This window comes from Staurois parvus, unplaced genomic scaffold (assembly GCF_062004578.1).
Source record: "Staurois parvus isolate SC_StPar_1 unplaced genomic scaffold, SC_StPar_1.0 ptg000155l, whole genome shotgun sequence".
Lineage (NCBI taxonomy): Eukaryota > Metazoa > Chordata > Amphibia > Anura > Ranidae > Staurois > Staurois parvus.
The window spans coordinates 25,777,112-25,805,095 of NW_028317951.1; the positions used below are offsets into that span (position 1 = coordinate 25,777,112).

At 39.4% G+C, this 27,984-nt stretch overlaps 1 protein-coding gene and 1 long non-coding RNA gene across 6 annotated transcripts in view; one reads left to right on the forward strand and one right to left on the reverse strand.

Moving 5' to 3' along the window:
• LOC149463348 (uncharacterized) overlaps positions 1 to 27,984 on the forward strand; it is a 903,925-nt gene that overhangs the window by 110,704 nt on the left and 765,237 nt on the right. The window contains exon 1 of one of the 5 annotated variants that reach the window (XM_089675563.1): positions 1,226 to 1,571. The exons of 3 other annotated variants lie outside the window; for them this stretch is intronic. The gene's annotated coding sequence lies outside the window, so the exon portion shown is untranslated. Of the gene's footprint in view, positions 1 to 1,225; positions 1,572 to 27,984 lie in introns of those variants that run through there. One more of the 5 variants, XR_016312471.1, reaches the window with a different exon arrangement.
• On the reverse strand, positions 454 to 3,322 carry LOC149463350 (uncharacterized). Its single transcript, XR_016312475.1, has 2 exons — positions 3,173 to 3,322; positions 454 to 1,595 (listed from the first exon to the last, which is right to left on the reverse strand). It is a non-coding gene; the product is annotated as an uncharacterized LOC149463350 (long non-coding RNA).

A 27,984-nucleotide genomic window follows, 5' to 3' on the forward strand; every position in this document is an offset into this window, starting at 1 on the left:
TCACTACTGTTGTAAGGCTCAGCAGGAGCTCAGAGAGCAGACGGATGGCACAGCATTGACATGAAGTCTGCAAACCTGTCTGAAATATGTTATCACGTTTATGCTATTCAGCCATACAATGAGTATATATGAACCAAAAATAATTATAATTTTTTTTTTTTAAATTGGAGTTGCCCTTTAGTAGTGATAGTGTTATACGAGTATTACCAATGTCAATATATCAGAGTACCCTATGGCAGGTAGACTAATGCCTGCCATGTAATTTTAGTTTCCTAAGTGAAAATAAAATTGTAACAAATGTCACTTTGGAGTCACAGCCTACATATGAGGCTCCTAAATGCAGTAGCTGACCAACCACTGATTATGCAATATACACATTCAATTATTATCTGACCATTTTTCACATAAAAGTAGAGAAAAAAATCCTAACCTGCCACAACAAACTTAACTAAATTTAAATGTTTCAAAGAAATGCATTAGCTTTATTTTTATATCCATTAATTTTCTTCATGCTGTCATTGTAGCTGCCAGGTTTCAGAGACTGAAGTTATTGGTCATTCATGTATTAATTCTCTTGTTCATAATCTCACCTTTTCTTTAGCATACAGTAGGTGATAGAAAATCGATGAGGCCCAGTGTACCAGTTCACCAGTCAATCCCCCCTAGGCCTTCTTGCTAACAGAATAGCTTCTATTGACAGCCATGCAGGTTGCTATTAATATGACAGCCTCCTCTATATCCCACTGTAATTTATAATGAAATACCTAATCTCCATTATTTTGATCTAAGCAGGCGATCCCAAGTCTTTTTATCCAGTTCCCAATGGCAGTTACATGAGAGATGGCAAACCAATAATTTTTGTCAAGTTTTATAAGCCAACAGAAATGCTTCTCCACAGCTCCAGTTTGAAAAGGCACAGATAAAGCTCATTCAGTGTGATGAATGAAAAAGCCATCTGGGGTTTTTCTTTTTGACTTCCTCTCCTTTTTTTCTATCCTTGTAATCAAATTTGAGAAAAATCAAATGGGGCTTTCTATGAAAGTACCTTTTGTTGATCTGAACGAGCTGGTAATTTACAAAATACCCTTCTTTTGTGAGCCAGGCTAAAGATAAAAGAATTGGTAGCTTTTAAAGCTGGGCCTTGGTGGGACTCTACACGTGATGAAAGCAGCTTGTGTGTAGAGATTGAAACACATTTGAAAGCCGGGCCTTGCTCAGGGTGTTCGGGACGAACCAACTCATGTACACGTTCTATGAAAGGAATTACAGAGTGGCCAAAAAAGGTGGATATAGGAGAATTCGTTCTTCATACTGACAGCAAGAACTTTTCCTTCTGACATTTGGATTTTGCTCCTCCAGTGCTGAAAGTTTCCAGCAGTTTCCCACCCTTCTCAGAGCTTGCGCTAATTTTTTTTTTCTTCGTACTGAATATAATTCTGTCACCTTAAATTACACGGAACAAAGTGCATGAAGACAAAATATTGTTTTTACCGTACGTCTCTGGTGAGGTGATTAGCTTGATTGGCTGGAGACCGGATTAGCCTGGACTTCTTCTCATGATCCTTCTTTCTGTAAGTTGTCACCACGCATGATTCCTGCTAGTGAGAAGCTGAGATTAATTTAGCCAAACGTGTGTGCTTTGTGGCAAATCATTATTTAATCTGTATGCTGACGGATCGTAGAGAAAAGCACGGGAAAAGCTGATGATGTGGTGTAGCAGCCAGAAAGGGTTAACTGTGTGTCATGCGGGACCTGTGGTTACAAATACACTAGCATGTGTTTATGGGGATCACTGTGGGTAACGTGCTGCATGATTGCAAACTAAAATGATTTCCTGGATTAAAATTATATATATGAGTTCAAGGCTCCATCAGGCTTCACAATAAAGAATCTAATTCATAGAATTGGTTAATCACAAATGCTCAGGTTATTGCTAGTAAGGATGCAATTATGTGTTCTTTGTATGCATTTTTAATTTGCATTCTGCTTATGTGCATATAAAAAAACATTAAAGAACCATAAACTCTATGTTGCTGATTTATTAGCCTTATTTAAGGAAATGTTTTTTTTTTTTTGCTCTAGGACATCATTTTTTTTTTATGAGAAACATAAAATGTAAACGTCATATACATATATTTTAACCCATTTATTCTTGACATAGTTCTTTTTGAAATTGTTTCAGAATAATTTCTAGAACATTTGATTATACTTTGAGCTTAGATTGTTACAAAACGCATGAAAGAAAGAGATGTCCCTAAGTAAAAATAATAATATTAAAAAGGGTATAAATGGATGCATAACTCCAAAGTGACTGTTAATTGTTGCCTATACAAATTCAAGAAAGCTTGTGTAACTAATGCAAACATGCCGCACTTCTTTGAATATTTAGAGTATGTATAGATCAGGTAGATGTTGTCACACAGGATTTATTTTCATTGAGAGCCATTTGCTGCCTCCTAATGACAGCAGTCTCAAACAACACTTGTGGCAGGGTGCCAGACACATCTGCTTTATTTAACAGATTAATCCTTGTGTTGATCGTTTAATTCATACTGCTTTGCTCATGCTAGTTACTGTACAAGTGTTTCGTTTTTATTTTATTTTTTAATTATTTTTTTATTTCTGTTAAAGATTTTCCTTTTCGCAAGAACTATGGGGAGCATTAGTTTTAAGCAAAAGTGATAATTGCACTTCACGTCTTCTGTTATGTTCTTAAAAAAAAAAAAAAAAAAAAACAACCTGACCCCATGAATAGAATTTTTTTAAACTTCTAGTATAGTAGAACACAGTAGATACTTGCAATACAAAATGGTAAATACATCTCCTAGTCTTCTCTGTTTTTCTTAAACTGGTACCTACTTAAAAAATGCACAAGCCTTAATATTTGCTTGCAGTAAATCAAGTATACATGTTAAATACATAAATATATTACAGGACTCTCTTACTGTCTGTCTCTTTTTCTGTCTCCCCCTGTAATATATACAAGTGTGTGTATGCAAATTTTCAATGACTAATATATTTGATTTACTAAATTTAATGACACCATAATACATTTTATGCTCCCAATGAGCATTAGAAGCAGCATGGCTGCAGGAAAATGCTGCACACTACGTTATAGCACAGCCAGTCTTCCACTAAGCACTTTTTATAGTTCTCCATGGGGATCACTTACCAGCGATCAAAGAAAGCTGCCTAATCCAAGTCCTGTATTTGCTGCAGGCACCATGGTGCATTTTGATCATGCTGGGCAGACTACAGACAGGGGATAGCTACTTCCTTTAGAATGCCTTTTAGTCTGCATTGCTTGCTTATTTCTGCTTACTACTTGCTACTCAAGCATTACATTGTCTTTGTTGCATAGAGCAAATACCTATTTTTATTAGCAAGCTTGTATGTTAGGGTTTACATTTCAAAACCCCTGTGCTAAAAATAAGGAGGACATTCTGTTTTTGAACAGTAGATGTCACTATAGGCAAGAGAAATCCTCTTGCTACACTGCATTCCCAGCCAACTGATTTTCCCTTCAGTAGACTTAGAAGGCCATGACAGGTATTCATCTGTCCCTGATGGCCTTGCTGTGTGTGTGTGTGTGTGTGTGTGTTCAATCCCAGGTTATACATTTTGTAGGTAATTGTTAATTTCATTTTTGGCATAATTTACACATTTGTGTAATACTGCTGAGAGTTTATATACATTCTTATGTATAGTTATAAGTAGAGGACTTCTGGGCATATCTCTATCTCTGGAATGAGATTAAGCTGACTCTATATATAAAACCTTAACGCAATAAAAATGTATTTTTTCAACAAAACAAAAAGTAAATGTTTCTCTTTTACCTTGTAGTTCATCCTTTCTATGCTCTTCACTAACAACCTGATACAAATATTATTTGCAAAAAAAAAAATATTTTATATTTTGTGAAATGTATTTTGGTAACATTGACTTTAAATGATCAAGCAAGCCCCCTTTTAAGTGCCATTAAAGCCAAGTGAGTGTCTGGCTAATCTGGAGAGTGTTAAACAGATTCTTCTTAAAAAGCTATTGTTTGCAGTGTCTAACAGACTTGATTTAACTATGCTCACTGGTTAACCACAATTGCACTCTGTGTCCTCTTAGACTTTAAAGTTGGAGTATTCTGTGCCTAAAATTTGTGTTTGACAAGATATAACATAAGAATCCTCTGTGTAATTGTACCTTGTGTACCGTTTCTTGTTGCTGAAAATGCTTATGTGGTTTTAATGGCAATCTATAACCTTTATACATTTTTTATATGTCCTTATGAAAGGAATCATCATAATGTAAATATTGTAACATTTAAAAAACAAAACTTGTTTTTTTTGTAAAATATAATGGAATAATACATATACACATTTGCTCTGCTTTCCGATTAGTGGTGCTGTACAGTGGTTGTGCCTTACTGCTCCTCTTCCTCAATGCAGGGCTACCAGTCAGGACTGAAAACAATGTTGTGCTTTTATCTCAGCAGATGTGGATTAGAGAGTCTGAATCACTGTAGCAAAGTACAAAGCACTATAGATCTCTCTATATAATATTAGATCTGAATAATATAAATATTATATCAAATTTTAAGCTCCAAGGAGCAGGGCCCTCCTAACCCTCTTGTATTGAACTGTATTGTTGCTATATTGTCTCCCGTTATATTGTAAAGCGCTGAGCAAACTGTTGCCGCTATATAAATCCTGTATAATAATAACAATAAATGTTACTTTCAGTAAACACTGCTCTGGTAATTGCAAATATGGTCTCGCTGAAAATATAACAATGAACTAACCAAAGTATGTGTGTGTGTATATATATATATATATATATATATATATATATATATATATATATACAGTATATATATATATGTTTATTTATTTATTTTTTTACATTATAAAGGTTGAAAAGAGAAAATTTTCATTGATTCTATATTCATTCACACAAGACCCCATATAAAGTAGAAGAACCAGTGGGATACTTAGATAACAGACTTATGTCCTTTGTATCAGACTATGTGGCCCAATTATTTTGCTTGATGTGCATGTGTTTTTGCAGGCTATGTTAGTGTCACTATGAATGATCAACACTATTATTATTTAGTGCTGATGAGAGGGTTGGAGGTGGTATGTGGCTGTAACAGTGACTTTGTACAACTAAACACATCTGGATGCATTCAAGAAGACAAAAAGCAATCTGTAAAGTGCATGACAGCCAATCAGTATTTATCTTCAGTGGCTCTGAACGTAAACCTAAAATCTGATTGGTTCATATGATTTACTGCACAAGGCCCATCCTGTTTGCTCTTTGCCATTTAACACAAGTCTAACGAGATTAACCAAATTAACAGTTCATAAAACAAGTACAATAACTCGCTGTGATATCATTTAGTACCAATATATAATCTCAATTGATATACACTCCACACAATGTAACTATATGGTTAAATAGAGTAGAATACTCTCTCCTTGACTAATAAAAGTTAAATTTAACCGTATCTTTCCACAATATTAAAAGTTGTATTTTAAAAATATTGCAAACCACTGCTATTCTAATGTACCCCCCCCTCCCAAAAAAAATGTCTGCTTAAAGAGAATATATTTTTCCTTTCATTTTTAAGCTGCTGTAAAACCCACAAGTGGAATCTGCTTTCTCTGATGCTTTATTTTTAAGCACTTCTGATACATGTCCAGCTTTTTGGACAACAGCTCTCATAGTTCTAGCAAATGGCATATAGAATTAGGCTACGTTCACACTAGAGTTGTGTGCAGGCGGCAGAGAGGCATTTGGGAAGCATTTTTACCGCTTCCCAAACGCCTCGGACAATTCTGCACATTGCAGCACATGGTGCTGTTCTAACGGTAGCGTTGGCGTCGCAGCAAAACGGACGCCTCTGGTCGAGTCAGGTGGTGTTGAAGCCTCCTATTCTAGTCTATGGTGCTGCTCCGCAAACGCCCGGCCAGCGTTTGCGGTACGGTTGCGACGCGGTTGCGGGGCGTTTGCGGAGCGGTAACACCATTTAAACTTCATTATAGGCGTTTGTGGGGCGTTTTTAATGCTCGCCAAATGCCTAGCAACCCCCACTAAACCGCGCATGCGGTGTTTGCGGAGCGTTTTCTGAGCATTGCCGAGCGTTAAAAAATGCTATAGGGGCGTTTGGCAAGCGTTGGTAAAACAGTAAAGTGTGAACGAGCCCTAATACTAAAATAAATATATCTTTAAATACCCTGCCTTGATTTCTAAAAATAAATACACAGAAAAGAGTTATCTACTTGACCTCTTCTTCTGGTTAAACAGAATTTTATAAAAAGAAAAATTTATTAAAAAATGTTTTGGAATTTGCAGCTCAGTTTGCAAGATAGGACTGTCAGATATTCATTCATCCACAGTAATTATAAACCTGTTTTACATTGCTGTATATGTGTGTCAGGCAGTCTGATTTAGATCCACTGCATACTTACTGTAGTAATAATCTGATCTACTGTTTAAGAAATGTATGCTAGTGATAGAGTGAAAGTTCATTTTTGATAGAAATGTGCATCTTGTGCCACACTTAACCTCCAGAGAGTAGTTAATGGGCAGGCAGGTTCTTAAACCTTCTGCTGTGTTAGGTAGTACCAAAAATTGTACTTACTTATAAACCCCTCCCTCTCATCATGGGGTCTATTTGTTACTACAGCCTCCGAGGTATTGGTACAACACTACATCTGTTTGCTGTTTCCAAAGATTCTGTACAAGCAGAACACGTCAGGTTGTCATAAAACAAGATGGAAACTTAGATTCATGTTACCTATATACTGTACATACTGGCTTGATTACCATGTTTGTGTAACCACTGTTTACAGTAAAACACCCAATGGGAAAAAATCAAATGTCAAAGACCATTCAAAGATGACATCTGGTAGTTCTCTGTGCCTTCACTCTAAATACTGCCAAGGTAATTTGCATTTTATATTGAATAAGCCAATCATGCCTAGCAAAAGTACATTATACATATTTTTATAGACAGAAATATTTTTCAAATGTTTCTGTAACCTACAGGAGGTACAGATAAAGTACTTTTTATACAGATAATGTTTTGAGCAGTAATATTTTTTCAACATATCTGACTTCACTTTTAGTAACACCAAATAAGGTACAACCGACTACCAATTGTAATGGTAAATACAAAATGTTTATTAAAAAAAACAATAACTTTATTTTTATGGTCAAGTTTTTTGATGTTACCAGTAATTTTTTTTATGCTAAACAGAGAATTGTAGGTTTTGTAAGCCTTTAATACATGACATGTACTAATTACTTAATCAGTGTTCTATATTTGTGGACTCGGCATTTGTACAGCTTCCAAAAAATACTTTCCCTTCTATTTTTAAACTAACATTTATAGTAAATAGTTATGTTTAGTTTAGTTATACTAGTTTAGTTATAGTATAGTATAATATCTAAATATGAGTCATCGTAAAGTAATAAAATGATTGTGTGGCTGTAGGATGTTCCAGACATTTAAACAGACTAAAAAACTGTAGCACAAAAAAAGATTTAGTTAGAGTGGCCATAAGTAGAGTGATGTGATCATTCAGAAATGAACATTCAGACTTTTGGATAATTCTTTCCTGCCAACTTGGAAATCCACTATTCAGAGCTTGTAGGGTGGTCTTTCCATTACTGTCACTGAGTTAGTAATCATTAGCAACAAGTTATGTTTATTCATCTCTCCTTTATCAGCAGAGATGAATAGAAGCTAAGACAAAACTTCTCAATCTGCCGGAGTTCCTTGCAGAGCTGATGCCCATATACTGAAGCACACTGGTACGAACTTTAACCACTTAACCTCTGAAAGGTTTTACCCCTTTCCTGGCCAGAGCATTTTTTGATATTCATCATTGTGCTACAGTAACTGGCAATTGCTTGGTCATGCAACACTGTATCCAAATGAAAATGTTATCTTTTTTTTTTCACACATATATAGCTCTCTTTTGTTGGTATTTGATCACCATTGGGTTTCTTATTTTTTATTATATAAATAAAAAATTACCAAACATTAAAAACAACAATATTCTCTACTTTCTGTTATAAAGCATATCCAATAATAATAATTAAACAAAAAAAATCAAGTTTCTTCATAAATTTAGGCCAAATGTATTCTTTGGTTAATAAAAATCCCAATAAGTATATATTAATTGGCTTGTGTGAAAGTTATAGTGTCTACAAACTATGGCATATGTAGTGGAATTTATGCAGCTATGATGCTATACTTGTAATGGTGGTGATCAGTGACTTATAGTGATAGTGTGGTGGGTAATCTAGGATACTGTGATAATGTGTGGGCAATCTGGTGCTGGCTGAAAGGTACACCAACTCACTGACATCAATATTGACACTAATACAATGATCAGTGCTAATACTGTACACTGTATTAATGACACTGGCTGCGAAGGGGTTAACATCAACAGGCAATCAAAGGGTTAACTGTGTGCATACAAGTGCAATGTGTGTAATATGTGCTGCTTTTACTTACAGATCTGGCTGTTTTTCTCTCTGTTTTGCAGGGGGAAGAAGCAGCCAGATCACTGATATATGAACAGAGCCCTGTGTTGTTTGCAAACATGGGGCTCTGTACTGCTATTGGCTACAGCTGATCAGCAGGTCTCAACTATAAATCATTGGCTGGGACCTGCTGAAAAAATCCTGCTGTAGCCAGTGGCAGCGGGGGTCAGTAGCAGGCACATGCATCTGCTCCGCTCACCTAGAACAAGCTGGATGATGTACATGTAAGTGATCCAGCCTGCTTGTTCCACCCGCACTGTACTGCGATTGGCTACAGCTGATCAGCAGGCCTCAACCATAAATCATTGACTGGGAGCTGCTGACAAAATCCTGCTGTAGCCAGTGACAGCAGGGGTCAGTAGTAGGCCCACGCATTTGCTCCCATCACCTGGAACAGGCTGGATGATGTACATGTATGTGATCCAGTCTGTTCATTCCAACCGCCCAAAGTAAATGTACTGTGGGCAGGCAGGAAGTAGTTAATCCTCCTCACTCAGGTAGTTTATTGGATGACTATACTTAAAGCGGAGTTCCACTCACACTGTAAAAAAAACAAAAGTCAGCAGCTGCAAAAATTTTAGCTGCTGACTTTTAAAAAACAGCCACTCACCTGTCCCACGATCCTGCGTTGCCCCCGCCGCAGCCCGTTTTACAGGCCGTCCTGTATTCCAGGCACCGGCATCTTCAGTGGGGGCACCCTGATGTGACAACTTGCGGCTTCACAGCTGGGTGCCCACTGCACATGCGCGAGTAGCTCTGCGTTTCCTGAATGGCCCCGTCGTCTTCTGGGACCTGTCACGTGTCCCAGAAGACTACCGAGAGGGAGGGAGGGTAGGAGGACAACTTCCACTTCCGATCACCTAGGCGTTTGCAACGGAAGTGGGAGCGGGTACCTGTCATTTTCGGGTACCCACTCCCCCCCGCTCCCCAAAGATGCCAATACTTAATGGGGAGTGGGGGACCAATCTTTAAAGTGGAACTTCCCCTTTTGGGTGGAACTCCGCTTTAAAAACTTTATCAACAAATAATCTTGGAACATGGATCTCTGCCATCAAGTGCATTTCCATATTTGCAGCCATACTGAAATAATTAGAGATGAGCGAATCGAACTAGGCGAACCGGAATTCGAGTCGAATTTCAGGAAATATTCGATTCGTGTCGAAACCGAAATTTTGCCTACTTCGGGTGCGCGAATCGAACATTTCCCGATCAGCCGGCAAAAGTGTCCCTGCAGTGAGCTCCGCTATTTCTGACAGTTCTCTGACAGAAGGAACACATGTTTAGCGGTTGAAACATTGTATCTATTAGTTTACATTTAGGATACAGATGTTTCAACCACTGTACATGTGAAGAAGTTGTGAGAGAACTGTCAGAAATAGAGGAACTCTGCACATACACTTTTTGCCGGCTTGGAATTATTCTTCTTTTCATCCTACTTCTTCTTCTTCTTCATCCTCAGAAGAAGAGGATGAGGATGAGGATGAAGAAGAAGAAGAAGAAGAAGAAGAAGAAGTAGGATGAAAAGAAGAATAATTCCAAGCCGGCAAAAAGTGTATGTGCAGAGTTCCTCTATTTCTGACAGTTCTCTCACAGCTTCTTCACATGTACAGCGGTTGAAACATCTGTATCCTAAATGGAAACTAATAGATACAATTTGTATCTATTAGTTTCCATTTAGGATACAGATATTTCAACCGCTGTACATGTGAAGAAGCTGTGAGAGAACTGTCAGAAATAGAGGAACTCTGCACATACACTTTTTGCCGGCTTGGAATTATTCTTCTTTTCATTCTTCTTCTTCTTCCTCATCCTCATCCTCATCCTCATCCTCTTCTTCTGAGGATGAGGATGAAGAAGAAGAAGAAGAAGAAGTAGGATGAAAAGAAGAATAATTCCAAGCCGGCAAAAAGTGTATGTGCAGAGTTCCTCTATTCTGCAGATACACTTAGAGGAGCTCTGCAGATACACTTAGAGGAGCTCTGCACATACACTTTTTGCCGGCTTGGAATTAATCTTATTTTCATCCTACTTCTTCTTCTTCTTCTTCTTCTTCTTCATCCTCATCCTCAGAAGAAGAAGAGGATGAGGATGAGGATGAAGAAGAAGAAGAAGAAGTAGGATGAAAATAAGAATAATTCCAAACCGGAAAAAAGTGTATGTGCAGAGCTCCTCTAAGTGTATCTGCAGAGCTCCTCTAAGTGTATCTGCAGAATAGAGGAACTCTGCACATACACTTTTTGCCGGAAACCGCTGTATGGAGTGAATGTCCCAGAACTGTCAGAAATAGACTATTTATGACAGTTCTGGGACATTCACTGCATACAGCTGTTTTAACCGCTGTATGGAGGGAATGTCATGGAACTGTCAGAAATAGACTATTAATGACAGTTCTGGGACTGTCCTTCAATGCAGCGGTTGAAACATTGTATGTATTTGTTTCCATAAATGGATCCATTTATGGAAACAAATACATACAATGTTTCAACCGCTGTATGGAAGGACAGTCCCACAACTGTCATTAATAGTCTATTTCTGACAGTTCCATGACATTCCCTCCATACAGCGGTTAAAACAGCTGTATGGAGTGAATGTCCCAGATCTATCAGAAATAGACTATTTATGACAGTTCTGGGACATTCACTGCATACAGCTGTTTTAACCGCTGTATGGAGGGAATGTCATGGAACTGTCAGAAATAGACTATTAATGACAGTTCTGGGACTGTCCTTCCATGCAGCGGTTGAAACATTGTATGTATTTGTTTCCATAAATGGATCCATTTATGGAAACAAATACATACAATGTTTCAACCGCTGTATGGAAGGACAGTCCCACAACTGTCATTAATAGTCTATTTCTGACAGTTCCATGACATTCCCTCCATACAGCGGTTAAAACAGCTGTATGGAGTGAATGTCCCAGATCTATCAGAAATAGACTATTTATGACAGTTCTGGGACATTCACTCCATACAGCTGTTTTAACCGCTGTATGGAGGGAATGTCATGGAACTGTCAGAAATAGACTATTAATGACAGTTCTGGGACTGTCCTTCAATGCAGCGGTTGAAACATTGTATGTATTTGTTTCCATAAATGGATCCATTTATGGAAACAAATACATACAATGTTTCAACCGCTGCATGGAAGGACAGTCCCAGAACTGTCATTAATAGTCTATTTCTGACAGTTCCATGACATTCCCTCCATACAGCGGTTAAAACAGCTGTATGGAGTGAATGTCCCAGATCTATCAGAAATAGACTATTTATGACAGTTCTGGGACATTCACTGCATACAGCTGTTTTAACCGCTGTATGGAGGGAATGTCATGGAACTGTCAGAAATAGACTATTAATGACAGTTCTGGGACTGTCCTTCAATGCAGCGGTTGAAACATTGTATGTATTTGTTTCCATAAATGGATCCATTTATGGAAACAAATACATACAATGTTTCAACCGCTGCATGGAAGGACAGTCCCAGAACTGTCATTAATAGTCTATTTCTGACAGTTCCATGACATTCCCTCCATACAGCGGTTAAAACAGCTGTATGGAGTGAATGTCCCAGATCTATCAGAAATAGACTATTTATGACAGTTCTGGGACATTCACTGCATACAGCTGTTTTAACCGCTGTATGGAGGGAATGTCATGGAACTGTCAGAAATAGACTATTAATGACAGTTCTGGGACTGTCCTTCAATGCAGCGGTTGAAACATTGTATGTATTTGTTTCCATAAATGGATCCATTTATGGAAACAAATACATACAATGTTTCAACCGCTGCATGGAAGGACAGTCCCAGAACTGTCATTAATAGTCTATTTCTGACAGTTCCATGACATTCCCTCCATACAGCGGTTAAAACAGCTGTATGGAGTGAATGTCCCAGATCTATCAGAAATAGACTATTTATGACAGTTCTGGGACATTCACTGCATACAGCTGTTTTAACCGCTGTATGGAGGGAATGTCATGGAACTGTCAGAAATAGACTATTAATGACAGTTCTGGGACTGTCCTTCAATGCAGCGGTTGAAACATTGTATGTATTTGTTTCCATAAATGGATCCATTTATGGAAACAAATACATACAATGTTTCAACCGCTGTATGGAAGGACAGTCCCACAACTGTCATTAATAGTCTATTTCTGACAGTTCCATGACATTCCCTCCATACAGCGGTTAAAACAGCTGTATGGAGTGAATGTCCCAGATCTATCAGAAATAGACTATTTATGACAGTTCTGGGACATTCACTGCATACAGCTGTTTTAACCGCTGTATGGAGGGAATGTCATGGAACTGTCAGAAATAGACTATTAATGACAGTTCTGGGACTGTCCTTCAATGCAGCGGTTGAAACATTGTATGTATTTGTTTCCATAAATGGATCCATTTATGGAAACAAATACATACAATGTTTCAACCGCTGCATGGAAGGACAGTCCCAGAACTGTCATTAATAGTCTATTTCTGACAGTTCCATGACATTCCCTCCATACAGCGGTTAAAACAGCTGTATGGAGTGAATGTCCCAGATCTATCAGAAATAGACTATTTATGACAGTTCTGGGACATTCACTGCATACAGCTGTTTTAACCGCTGTATGGAGGGAATGTCATGGAACTGTCAGAAATAGACTATTAATGACAGTTCTGGGACTGTCCTTCAATGCAGCGGTTGAAACATTGTATGTATTTGTTTCCATAAATGGATCCATTTATGGAAACAAATACATACAATGTTTCAACCGCTGCATGGAAGGACAGTCCCAGAACTGTCATTAATAGTCTATTTCTGACAGTTCCATGACATTCCCTCCATACAGCGGTTAAAACAGCTGTATGGAGTGAATGTCCCAGATCTATCAGAAATAGACTATTTATGACAGTTCTGGGACATTCACTGCATACAGCTGTTTTAACCGCTGTATGGAGGGAATGTCATGGAACTGTCAGAAATAGACTATTAATGACAGTTCTGGGACTGTCCTTCCATGCAGCGGTTGAAACATTGTATGTATTTGTTTCCATAAATGGATCCATTTATGGAAACAAATACATACAATGTTTCAACCGCTGCATGGAAGGACAGTCCCAGAACTGTCATTAATAGTCTATTTCTGACAGTTCTATGACATTCCCTCCATACAGCGGTTGAAACCGCTGTATGGAGTGAATGTCCCAGAACTGTCAGAAATAGACAGAAACTGTCACAGAACTGTCCTTCTTCTCATCCTTCTCCTTCTTCTCATCCTTCTTCTCATCCTTCTTCTCATCCTTCTCCTTCTTCTCATCCTTCTCCTTCTTCTCATCCTTCTCCTTCTGCTCATCCTTCTTCTCATCCTTCTCCTTCTTCTCATCCTTCTCCTTCTCCTTCTTCTCATCCTTCTCCTTCTCCTTCTTCTCATCCTTCTCCTTCTCATCCTTCTCCTTCTCCTTCTCATCCTTCTCCTTCTTCTCATCCTTCTCCTTCTTCTCATCCTTCTCCTTCTCCTTCTTCTCATCCTTCTCCTTCTCCTTCTCATCCTTCTCCTTCTTCTCATCCTTCTCCTTCTCCTCATCCTTTTTCTTCTCATCCTTCTCCTTCTCCTTCTTCTCATCCTTCTCCTTCTTCTCATCCTTCTCCTTCTTCTCATCCTTCTCCTTCTTCTCATCCTTCTCCTTCTTCTCCTTCTTCTCATCATTCTCCTTCTTCTCATCCTTCTCCTTCTTCTCATCCTTCTCATCCTTCTTCTCATCCTTCTTCTTCTCATCCTTCTCCTTCTTCTCATCCTTCTCCTTCTCCTTCTTCTCATCCTTCTCCTTCTTCTCATCCTTCTCCTTCTTCTCATCCTTCTCCTTCTCATCCTTCTCCTTCTCCTTCTTCTCTTCCTTCTCCTTCTTCTCATCCTTCTCCTTCTTCTCATCCTTCTTCTTCTCATCCTTCTCCTCCTTCTTCTCATCCTTCTTCTCATCCTTCTTCTTCTCATCCTTCTCCTTCTTCTCATCCTTCTCCTTCTCCTTCTTCTCATCCTTCTCCTTCTTCTCATCCTTCTCCTTCTTCTCATCCTTCTCCTTCTTCTCATCCTTCTCCTTCTTCTCATCCTTCTCCTTCTTCTCATCCTTCTCCTTCTCCTTCTTCTCTTCCTTCTCCTTCTTATCATCCTTCTCCTTCTTCTCATCATTCTCCTTCTTCTCATCCTTCTCCTTCTTCTCATCCTTCTTCTTCTCATCCTTTTCCTTCTTCTCATCCTTCTTCTTCTCATCCTTCTTCTTCTCATCCTTCTCCTTCTCATCCTTCTCTTTCTTCTCATCCTTCTCCTTCTCCTTCTTCTCATCCTTCTCCTTCTTCTCATCCTTCTCCTTCTCCTTCTTCTCATCCTTCTCCTTATTCTCAGCCTTCTTCTTCTCATCCTTCTCCTTCTCATCCTTCTCCTTCTCATCCTTCTCCTTCTTCTCATCCTTCTCCTTCTTCTCATCCTTCTCCTTCTCCTTCTTCTCATCCTTCTCCTTCTCCTTCTTCTCATCCTTCTCCTTCTCCTTCTTCTCATCCTTCTCCTTCTTCTCATCCTTCTCCTTCTTCTCATCCTTCTCCTTCTCCTTCTTCTCATCCTTCTCCTTCTCCTCATCCTTTTTCTTCTCATCCTTCTCCTTCTCCTTCTTCTCATCCTTCTCCTTCTTCTCATCCTTCTCCTTCTTCTCATCCTTCTCCTTCTTCTCATCCTTCTCCTTCTTCTCATCCTTCTCCTTCTCCTTCTTCTCTTCCTTCTCCTTCTTATCATCCTTCTCCTTCTTCTCATCATTCTCCTTCTTCTCATCCTTCTCCTTCTTCTCATCCTTCTTCTTCTCATCCTTTTCCTTCTTCTCATCCTTCTTCTTCTCATCCTTCTTCTTCTCATCCTTCTCCTTCTCATCCTTCTCTTTCTTCTCATCCTTCTCCTTCTCCTTCTTCTCATCCTTCTCCTTCTTCTCATCCTTCTCCTTCTTCTCATCCTTCTCCTTATTCTCAGCCTTCTTCTTCTCATCCTTCTCCTTCTCATCCTTCTCCTTCTCATCCTTCTCCTTCTTCTCATCCTTCTCCTTCTTCTCATCCTTCTCCTTCTCCTTCTTCTCATCCTTCTCCTTCTCCTTCTTCTCATCCTTCTCCTTCTCCTTCTTCTCATCCTTCTCCTTCTTCTCATCCTTCTCCTTCTTCTCATCCTTCTCCTTCTCCTTCTTCTCATCCTTCTCCTTCTCCTCATCCTTTTTCTTCTCATCCTTCTCCTTCTCCTTCTTCTCATCCTTCTCCTTCTTCTCATCCTTCTCCTTCTTCTCATCCTTCTCCTTCTTCTCATCCTTCTCCTTCTTCTCCTTCTTCTCATCATTCTCCTTCTTCTCATCCTTCTCCTTCTTCTCATCCTTCTCATCCTTCTTCTCATCCTTCTTCTTCTCATCCTTCTCCTTCTCCTTCTTCTCATCCTTCTCCTTCTTCTCATCCTTCTCCTTCTTCTCATCCTTCTCCTTCTCATCCTTCTCCTTCTCCTTCTTCTCTTCCTTCTCCTTCTTCTCATCCTTCTCCTTCTTCTCATCCTTCTTCTTCTCATCCTTCTCCTCCTTCTTCTCATCCTTCTTCTCATCCTTCTTCTTCTCATCCTTCTCCTTCTTCTCATCCTTCTCCTTCTCCTTCTTCTCATCCTTCTCCTTCTTCTCATCCTTCTCCTTCTTCTCATCCTTCTCCTTCTTCTCATCCTTCTCCTTCTTCTCATCCTTCTCCTTCTTCTCATCCTTCTCCTTCTCCTTCTTCTCTTCCTTCTCCTTCTTATCATCCTTCTCCTTCTTCTCATCATTCTCCTTCTTCTCATCCTTCTCCTTCTTCTCATCCTTCTTCTTCTCATCCTTTTCCTTCTTCTCATCCTTCTTCTTCTCATCCTTCTTCTTCTCATCCTTCTCCTTCTCATCCTTCTCTTTCTTCTCATCCTTCTCCTTCTCCTTCTTCTCATCCTTCTCCTTCTTCTCATCCTTCTCCTTCTCCTTCTTCTCATCCTTCTCCTTATTCTCAGCCTTCTTCTTCTCATCCTTCTCCTTCTCATCCTTCTCCTTCTCATCCTTCTCCTTCTTCTCATCCTTCTCCTTCTTCTCATCCTTCTCCTTCTCCTTCTTCTCATCCTTCTCCTTCTCCTTCTTCTCATCCTTCTCCTTCTCCTTCTTCTCATCCTTCTCCTTCTTCTCATCCTTCTCCTTCTTCTCACCCTTCTCCTTCTCCTTCTTCTCATCCTTCTCCTTCTCCTTCTTCTCATCCTTCTCCTTCTCCTTCTCCTTCCTCATCTCCAAGGGCATTTAAATTAAAGGTACAGTGTTCTGCACTAATTTAAAGGCTCTCTGAAGCCTAGAAACCCTTTAAATAAGTCATCTTCGTAGCGGAGAAATTCGCATCGAATCGAATTTCACACTGGAATTCGCCGAATCAGCCGAATCGAATTTTTCATTTCTTCGCTCATCTCTAGAAATAATATCTACTTTATATGTGCTGCATGCTCCAATTCACATAGCATAACTTAAAAAGATTTAAAATGACAGCTTACCCCTTTTTTTACATGTTCTGTTTTGGAAATTCGAGCACTACAAAATCTTACATAGTTCTCTTTGTTTATGGGGGAAGCTGTGTTTGCAATAATTAACTCTGTCTGTACTGTGCACACACGTCTTAATTTTTCACTGCAAACTAGATTTCTAAACAGTCTGTCTTAAAGTGTTACTAAACCCACAACAGTAAAATTAGTCTGTATATGCAGTAAACTTTGCTGCATATACAGACTGATTTTACTGGGCTTAAAATTTCAAGTCCTGAGCTACTAGACAGGCCTTAAGAGTTACTCGCCTCCAGTTGCCCCACCCAACCCTTACCCTGCCTCGCGCCTAATTCCGCCTCTAAACACGCCCTCGTAAATTATTTCATGAAATGACACTGTTAAATGTTACCCACATTACATCAGGGTCCCCAGAGTCCCCTCACATTACATCAGGGTCCCCAGAGTCCCCTCACATTACATCAGTGTCCCCAGGGTCCCCCCACATTACATCAGGGCATCCAATGTCCCCCTAAACACTCCATCATACTTAGACCATGTACCGCATACAACCATAACCCCCCATAATCTTTCACTCACAAAACCATAACTCTACCAAGCATATCCTACCTACTATCCAACCCAGCAGTACCTCAAATGTCCCATACTCTACCACCCATAATAATCACATAATCCTGAACCTGACCAAACCACCCGTATGTGTAGGTTTACATACAGACATATGTACATACACAGAGACACCTGTACACACACACACAGACATGTACATACACACACACACAGAAACATGTACACACACGCATAGAGACACATGCACACACACACAGACAGACACATGTACAGACACACAGACATGTACATACACACAGACACATGTACATACACAGAAATACACACACACAGACACATGTACATACACACAGACACACGTACACGCACACACACACGTAGACGCACACAGACACATGTACACACATATACACACATGTACACACACATACATGTATAGATACACACATGTACATACACACAGACACACACAAACACAAACAGATACATGTACATACACACACACACACAAATACACACATGCAAATACACACACATACACTCACACACAACCCTATAAAAATGTGCAGTATATCGTTACCTTCACTCACAGAGCCAGGTACTGCACTCTAGGGGGAGGCAGAGAGCACAGCACACACTCCTTCCTTTGCTTTCATTTTGCTCAACTATTGAGCAGTCTGACGGCTCCCAGTGCGAGTGACAGATCCGGCCCTGAGTTCCAAGCCTGCTCAGGAAGACTGCTCTGGGGACACACTCGCCCCCACCATAAATTCCACTTGGCAATGCGAGCAGGCGAGTGGAAATTTCAAGCCCTGCAGTAAAGCATGCTTGTTATACTTACTGTGGAACCTGAGGAGTTAATCCTCTGCATTGTGAATAAATGCTGTTTGATCCTGACTTCTCTGATCCTCCCTTTCTTCCAGTGCTTCCCTCTTATCTCCTGATAGGATATAATGTGGAGACACTCTGGACATGCTTATTTTGGTGTGTATTGCTAGAGAAGTTTTTTTTTTTCTTGGGAGGGTGCATGTGATCAGCACAGGGCCAATCAGTACTGTTCAGACAAAGCTCAGGGGTTTTGCATTCTCCTAGAGCAGAAAGACATCTCCTATTACAAGCTTTAACAAGTGCTCTGCTGGACACTGATAGAAGTCACAAGACTGGTTAACTACTGATGGGAAAAGGTATTTAGCAGTTTATATTTACTAAAATAATTGCATTTCCATGTTGTGTCTACTGTGGGAGACCAGATATAATGAATTCAGGGTCCTGGGTTTATTAACACATTAACAAAAGGTTAAACATTTAGAAGCTAGGCTTCTTGCGTGGTATGTTAATAAGATGACTCTCCTTAGGACAGACTCTGACATTGTTCAGAAATCCTTAAAGTCAGCCATGAGGCTTCTCTTGAGAAACACCAAAAAGGTAAGAAATATTTTATTAGGTTTATTTTTATGTGAATGGGACCACATAACAAACATGTAGTGAGGTTTTCTGAAATCTGACTGCAACAGTGGACATATGTTTTAAGAAGGTTTACAATTACTACTCACAGTATCACTTCTACAGTACCCCGTGATCTGGTAGTGTTATCCAATGTTCTCTGCGTTTACTGGTAATTATGTAGTTCAGATTCTGGAGCCTGATGGTTGTATTACAAAGCAGTGATGTTGCATCTAGGTGAGGAGAGATGCATTTTTTTAATGTTTCTATGATTTTATCAGCTAGCTATTCACATTAAACATTTGTATTACTTCAGTTTTAAATGTTATATTCATTGATAACATTACGAAAAGTGTACATCTCATGTTTCTACGAACTCTGCCATTGATTCAACAGCAGTTGGTGGTGTTTTGTGTTGTCTTTCATTTATTATTATTATTATTATTATACAGGATTTATATAGCGCCAACAGTTTGGTCAGCGCTTTACATTATAACGGGAGACAATACAGCAACAATACAGTTCAATACAAGAGGGTTAGGAGGGCCCTGCTCCTTGGAGCTTTCAAGCATCGTAGTTTTACTGTATAGTTTAAGAAGACACAGTACAGTCTGATTATAATAAACCTATAAATATAGATTGTTGCAGGATACTTTTAATATACCAGAGCCAATGTGTGATATGTAAGAGTCAGTTTGAATTGCCTGGCATTGCATTGTTGTGGCCTAGTGTAATTGATGCCGTTATCATTGACATAAAAGCTATAGGAAAAACATGCACATTTAAACACATATTCTGACATGCACTGCTAACTATAAAATCTTGATTCAACTTGTGGTTTCAGACATACCAATATTGAGGATTAGTAAATATATCTTCATACATTATTATCTTGTGATAAATTGCTTAGGTGTCAGTTGCTGATGGTCAAACTAAAGTTCTAGTGAAACACATAAGATGTGATCATACACAGCCAGTAGCCATAATGAAAGAACTGAAAGCAAGACCCACAATTACATAATAAAATGTGTGATTTTATTAGATTTTACTTGAAGATGCACCATTCGCCAGACAAGAAAATGTTCATTAAGCTTTGGACCTGTAACAGAAATTGAAGCCTGCCTGTGACACAGTGCGTCTTCTGTATGGTCATACCCATAACCTGTCATTACATACAATACAGTTTGATTCACCATTATACTCCTCCCCCAACAAAAATCTGCTATAATTAAGAAACTGTGCTCAGCAGTGAGGAATTTGTATTGCAGGTACTGCAGCCATCAATCATCAGTTGTCATCATTTTCATCTACCCAACAGGCAGTATTGTTTTTCTATAGAAATTGGAACCATTAACAGATATTAATGTAACTTGCTTATGCTTTGGATCACCAGCTGCCTTGGAACTTCCTCTCCTGTCATCTGCCAGACTTTATACTGTAATATAGGAAGAGGTTAGCTGTCCACTGGCTTTGAGTATGTTTGGCCCCCTATTGTATTTATCCCATATTTCAAAGAGAAAGTTGAATATCTGTTTTCAAATGTATATGAGAGTTCCAAACAGCTGATATTATGATGTTGTAGAGTGGTGTGACGATCACACAGGACTATTGTATATTTTGCTGCCAATCCAATCAATTCAGTTTGTGGGAAGAAGGTTGAACCAAAAGTTTTGCCCACAGCCTCCAATACATGTAAATCCTCCCCATTCCAGCTGCTGTTTTCCATTTGAATTTGAATTGTGGCTGTCTAAAACAGACATTTCTTGAAAAATTGCTATATAAGGCTTTCAGTAACAAACCCTGGAAAAACTTAGCTATTTTGTAATATTTTAATCTGTTGTTTTGATGGTGCAGAATGTATTTGAAACTGGGTGCTCTCCATCCACAGAAATTCAGCTTTTTGTTTTCTAGGATCTGATGCATTATACAACGGGATATTCAAAGTAAATTCAAGGAATGGAGAGGGGTTGTTTTCAGAATAAATGGTTACACAATTATCCATTTCACAGAACTACATCAAGATGTCTTTTATGGCACTGTGCAAAAAAGGTTTTTAGAATGTGGCTCATTGCATGTTTTACACCCCTTGAATGCTTCCTGATATATGGAGATTAGAAGAGCGCCAATGTGCAATGCAGAGCCTTGATTCAGTTAAGCACACCAGGTGAGCTGTGGCATCGGATGTTCATGTGCGCATACTGGTATGATTGAGGATTTTTGTTATAAAACACATACAGTAAAACAGGAAGAATGCTATGGCTCAGTGCTGTGCTACCTTGGTCCTCAACAATGAAAGTCTTTTAAATACCGAGAAATTGGTAAATATGTAGATTGAGAGGGCATTGTAGTTTAAAGGGTAACATCAACCATATACTGTTGATAATGTGGCTGTAGAAATGTCCACCATTTTTAGCCAGGCTGGACATTTTTTTTTTCTCTCGGTATACTGTACCAGTACATATAAGGCAACAAAGATAGTTAATCTATATATAAATATATTTAGCCAGGCTGGACATTTTTTTTTTCTCTCGGTATACTGTACCAGTACATATAAGGCAACAAAGATAGTTAATCTATATATAAATATATTTACGACCCCCTTCACATTTCTCTTTAAACTACAAGCAGTCTTAGTGCAGTTTGTAGATGTGCTTCCATACATGTATAATACCCAGAAATGTCCTTTTACAAATCCACATGATTTATACTAATATGTTAAGTTAATTCTTGCATCAAAATGTACAAATCAAAAAAAATAACATTGTAGTAAATGGATTTTTCTTCATGAAATAAACACTTACCAATAATAGCATTGATTTTCCATGAATCAATATTATATTTAATGAATATCATTTCACCTAAATACGTGTTAGCATGGGCAAGCTACAAAATGTGCAATTATTAAAAAAATACACTTGGATTTCAGGTAAAGCAGGGGATATCACAATTAGTTTTCAGTCTGGTTGCTATAAGTTACTGCAGTTTGTATGTTTGAAAAAAAACTGTATGAGATAAAGTCCACTTCAATATATATATAATTTATAATATAATGTAATACATTTTTAATCTCTATATTAGGCTACAATATTGGCTATTAATCTCTGTATTAGACTGCAATATTGGCTATTTCTAAATCCAGCATTACATACAAATAGAAAAATATACTTTTTTCTTTTTCTTTTTTTCTCTTACTTATTCTTTTATGCATTATATTTTAAACATAAAATCGTAGCATCTTTAAGTGCACAAATTTAACATGTATATTTTCTATATAAAAGAATCAAAAAAGTTTTATTTGTTGCAGAGTTTAAACTTGTTTTTTGTATACATATATGTGCTGGTGATTCAGATCTGTCCATTATCCCCATGGTTTGCTATGGAGGATTACATCTGCCCTGCAGACAAATAGATTACAACTCTCACTAAATGGTTGCTAAGGCAGCCGGTGCAGTGTGTGTATCCTGTGAGTTTAAAGCCCAGACATACAAACATATAATCTGTTCCGCTGTATATTTGTAAGATTTCTTGTTGACCTCACACTGGCCACTTTTATGGAAAGGTTAATCCTTACCTCCCTGTTGTGCTTATGTGATAACTACTTGGTGAGCCTGAACCTTAATTTAACATTTTTCTGGCATTGTCATAGTCTGTCATTCTTTGCTGATGGCATAGGTTAGTTGTGACAGCATGCATTTGAATGGATTTACTTGGACTTTTAAGAAAAAAAATATTATTTTTAATCAGGGGGTTCTCCATGCTTGCTAGCTCAAGAGGCACTTATCCCATTGCTCAGTCTGACATTGCCATCACAAGTAGCATTACTTGGGTAGCTATAGGCATGGAGAGTTCTATCAATGCTTCTGATAGTGAATTACACTCGCTGTATCCTATAGTGATCGCAAATGCTAACTCTTCTTTTCTACATCAATCACATTTAGTGCCAGGAGACAAATCTTTTGTACTCAGGGCTTTAAATATAAATGATAGGATGTTATAGCAAGATCACAACATGGACCCCAAGTTTAATGGTGCAATCCAAAATGCTTGGTGCTTTTGGATATGGGGGAGCACGTGATCTCCTACCATTTGACAGTGCTTTGTTCTAGCAATCAGTTATAAGGCCAGAGCACTATCACATGACAGTGGTGTCACTGCTTCCTAGCATCTGGCACAAGGCAACACTAGAGATTATTTCTGGTGCCAAAGACAATAGGACTGGATGATGGTATCAGTGGGTCAGGTGTGTGTGTGCTCCTTTACATAGACACTGTCACTTTGCTCTCTTATTAACAAATTTACAATGAACAGTATTATTATTATTATTATACAGGATCAGGGGCGGACTGACAACTCATGGGGCCCCCAGGCAATAGGGGATCATGGGGCCCCTGTGTCCTTGCCCAAACTCAAAAAAGCCTATGAAAAAGGTACCAGGGGCATCTCATGGGGCCCCCTACTGAGCCTGGGCCCTCAGGCAGTGCCCGAGTTTCCAAATGGTCAGTCCGCCCCTGAACAGGATTAATATAGCGCCAACAGTTTGCTCAGCGCTGTACATTATAATGGGAGACAGTACACGAGACAGTACAGTAACAATACGATTCAATACACGAGGGGTTTGAGGGCTTACAATCTAGGACAGTAAAATTTTTTAGTTTTTTTTTTTGTTAAGCATTTGTGGCATTTGTTTCCCTACAATATCATCCAACGTGCATCGCTCTTGTTCAGTGTTGTCATATAGGAGATGTCTATTGATCTTTGGCTGTCACCTTGCATGCAACCTGCTTGCGAATTGTTTGGCATATCTCCTAAATGATCTTGAACAACCACCTCTGGGGTGAGAAATATTTGTTTTAAATCTATGCCACTTGTAGGCTGTATAATTTTTTTAGGTCGGGACCTTATAAATCCTTTTGTAACGCTTTCCAATCTTTGGCTGCAGCCACCTTTTCTGTAGTCCTTGAAATTTTTGTTCACAGCACACTGCAAGCATGATTTTTTTCTTGCCCAATGCTTCAAATGGTTAAATTACTTGGCTTAATAAATGTCATTTCTATTTCTATTACTCAATGATTTTATTTAACAGATTCACATATTTTTCCATCAAGAAACTGTTTTTAAAAAATTTGCTTAAACCCTTGGCGCTGGCACCTCCTGGATCTTTAAGGGTTTCAGAAGCTGGGAGGCGGGCCGTGGTTTTAGGATCATGTGACCGCCGTAATTCGCTGTCAAGGAGGTCACATGATTGGGAAAGGTCCCGATCGAAAGAGGAGATTGAGACCTTTCTGTGAGTACTGGATATGTGTGCTGGGAGCGTGCAGGGTGCGCACTTTCAGCACATATGTTTTTCCTAATTGCAAGCAAATGTGCGGCCACTCAAGGCCCAGACTCCAGGAGGCGACGCATTTGCATGCCGCTGGAGCCAAGAGGTTAAAAAAATAAATAAACAAATAAATAAAATGTGTACTTTCTTACCCAATACCATCTGCACTATTATTACTATATTTTAGGGGCATGTGCACCTAAATTCAAACACTTTTCTTAGAATGTTATCCAAATTATTTGCCAAGTGCTGTTTACGTCTGTATTTACTAGACTGTACTGGAGCCCCACAGCATCTATAAGAACGTAATTACAGTCATAGCACACCATGTGACTACTATGGGGTGCAGCAGAACAGGTGATCTAGTACTGTGACTACATGCTGATTTATCCAGGCAGAAATTCCAATAATTATGGTTTAAACGGATGTTTATACAGTTCGGTGCCTATGTCATACTTAAAGTGTTACTAAACCCAGGACCCTGCATTCACTATATCTCATCTCCCACAGTACACAGAACATGCAATTATTTTAGTAAATATAAACTGCTAAATACCTTTTCTCATCAGCAGTTAGAGCAGTCTTGTGACTTCTGTCTGTGTCTAGCCCAGCACTGGTTAAAGCTTGTAAGAGGAGTTTTCATTTTGCACTAGGAGGATGCAGAACCCGGATCTCTGTCTGGATTGGCCCTGTGCTGATCACATGCCCAAAAAAAAAAATACACCTCTCTAGCAATACACACTAAACTGAGCATGTGCAAAGTGACTCCACATGATATGTCTTATCAGGAGATAAGAGGGGGACAGTGGAAGAAGGGGAGGATCAGAGAAGTCAAGATCAAACAGCATTTTTATGCAATGCAGATTATTAACCCCTTAGGTTCCACAGTGAGTATAACAAGCATGCTTTACTGCATATACAGACTGATTTTACTGTTGTGGGTTTAGTGATACTTTAATGTATAACTGCTTTAGAATAGCAAGGATTTTTAATAGGCCTGTCTTTAAGGTGGACAATAAATTGCACAGAAGCCCTCTAATGATTAAATATGAATTAAAGTCATTATATGTAGCATAAAAGTTGCTGTTGCAATTATTTTTTAAGTATAGTTAAATGGATATTTTTAATATTTGAGAGACATACATGGTCCTTTTATTGCTACAAAGCCCAACTGTGCTTCATACTAGTTTTGTGAAGAGTTTTTCATTCCTATGAGTCCACCTCACCATAACTTGTCCAGTTATACTTTACCATTGCATATAAATAATGTAATCTATGCTTACCAGTCATTCCCTCCCACACAGATCACTACTGTACAGTGTTACTTTAGTTTCCTTCCTGTTTTTACAGCAGGCAACATGTTAAATTAAAAGAAAAAACCTCAAGTGAATATATATATATATTGTTTTCTCCCATCTTTGCACTCCCTACAACCTCACAAACACCCCCTTTCCTCTCTCTGATCACAATCTCATCACCTTCACAGTCTCCTCGTCTTCAAACACCTATCCCTCCAAGCAGCAAATAATTACCCGCAGAAACCTTCACAACCTGAACCCTGCTCCTTTCCACTCTGCAACTGACCAACTCTATGTCAGAATCTCTCCCCTGTCCTGCCCTGACCTGGCCACTGCTGTTTACAACAGTTTGCTTTCATTCATATTAGACTCACTTGCTCCTCTAACAACACGAAGCATCAGGCCCCGACCGTTACAACCTTGGCAGACTGACAACACAAGAAATCTTAAACGACATAGTCGTGTGCTGGAGCGATTGTGGCGTAAAACCAAGTTCCAGCAAGCATTCACCCGATACAAATCTGCTTTCTTAACGTACAATTCCTCCCTTCATGCTGCCAAACGAGCCTACTTTGTCACTCTTATTAATACCTTGTCATTCAGTCCTCGTTGTCTCTTCTCTACTTTTAACTCTCTACTTTCTCCACCTCCACCCAGTACCTCACTCACTGCTCACGAAATTGCAAATCATTTCAAAAACAAGATTGACGCAATTCGTAAGGGCATCGCCACTGCGCAGACATCCATCCCACTTAGCATAGCTTATACTAAACCTCCCTCAACACTTTCCTCTTTTGACCTTGCCACTACCGAAGAGGTCACTAAGGTTTTCTCAGAAGCCTGTCTCACTACCTGCCCCCTGGATCCTATTCCCTCACAACTACTAGGGTCACCCTCTTCTTCCATCCTATGCTCCCTCACTCACATCTTCAATCTTTCCCTCTCTACTGGTGCCTTCCTCTCCCCTCTAAAGCATGCGCACATTACTCCCATACTTAAAAAGCCCTCCCTGGACCCCACCAACCTGAACAACTTAAGACCCATCTCCCTGCTGCCATTTACCTCTAAACTCCTAGAACACTTAGTCTACAATCGCCTGAGCTCCCACCTCACTGACAACAACATTCTTGACCCTTTACAGTCTGGCTTTCGCTCACTCCACTCCACTGAAACTGCCCTACTAAAACTCACTAATGATCTACTAACAGCTAAAACCAATGGCCAGAACGACGTACTCTTACTACTTGACCTCTCTACGGCTTTTGATATGGATGACCATCCCCTCCTCTTCAAAAAACTCCACTCTCTTGGTCTCAGAGACTCTGCTCTCTCCTGGTTATCCTCCTACCTATCGCAGCACTCTTTCAGCGTTACCTATAACGCTGCCTCCTCCTCTTCACTCTTTCTTTAGGGGTCCCTCAAGGTTTTGTCTTTGGGCCCCTTCTCTTCTTCATCTACACCTCCTCCCTTGGTCACTTGACAAACTCCCATGGCAACTCAATCTTTCCAAAACTGAGCTCTTAGTATTCCCCCCATCCCGTTCCCCCTCCCCTGACTTCTCCATCAAGATCAGTAACACAATCATCAGTCCCACCCCTTATGCCAGGGTGCTAGGTGTAATCCTAGACTCCCATCTGTCCTTTCAGCCCCAAAACCAATCACTGTCCAAATCTTGTAGACTTCACCTCTGCAACATCTCCAAGATACGCCTGTTCCTAACCCCGGAAACCACTAAGCAACTTATTCACTCACTTGTTATATCCGCCTTGACTATTGCAACTCCCTCCTCATTGGCCTACCGAATCGCAGGCTATCCCCTCTTCAGTCTATCATGAACGCTGCTGCCAGACTTATCCACCTTACTAACCGTTCTGTATCTGCCACCCCTCTCTGCCAATCCCTCCAGTGGCTTCCCATTGCCCAATGGATAAAATTCAATACATTAACAATTAAGTAAAAAGCCATTTATAACTCTGCCCCAAATTACATCAACATTCTTGTCTCCAAATATCACCCAAACTGTCCTCTCCGCTCCTCGCAAGACCTTCTGCTCTCTAGCTCCTTTGTCTCCTCCTCCCATGCTCGTCTCCAGGACTTTTCCAGTGCTTCCCCCATCCTCTGGAACTCTCTACCCCAATTTATCAGACTATCGCCTACTCTGCTCACTTTTAGGCGATCTCTGACAACCTATCTTTTCAAGGAAGCCTATCCTGCCCTCAGCTAATAATGGAATCTACTCTTCCAACCA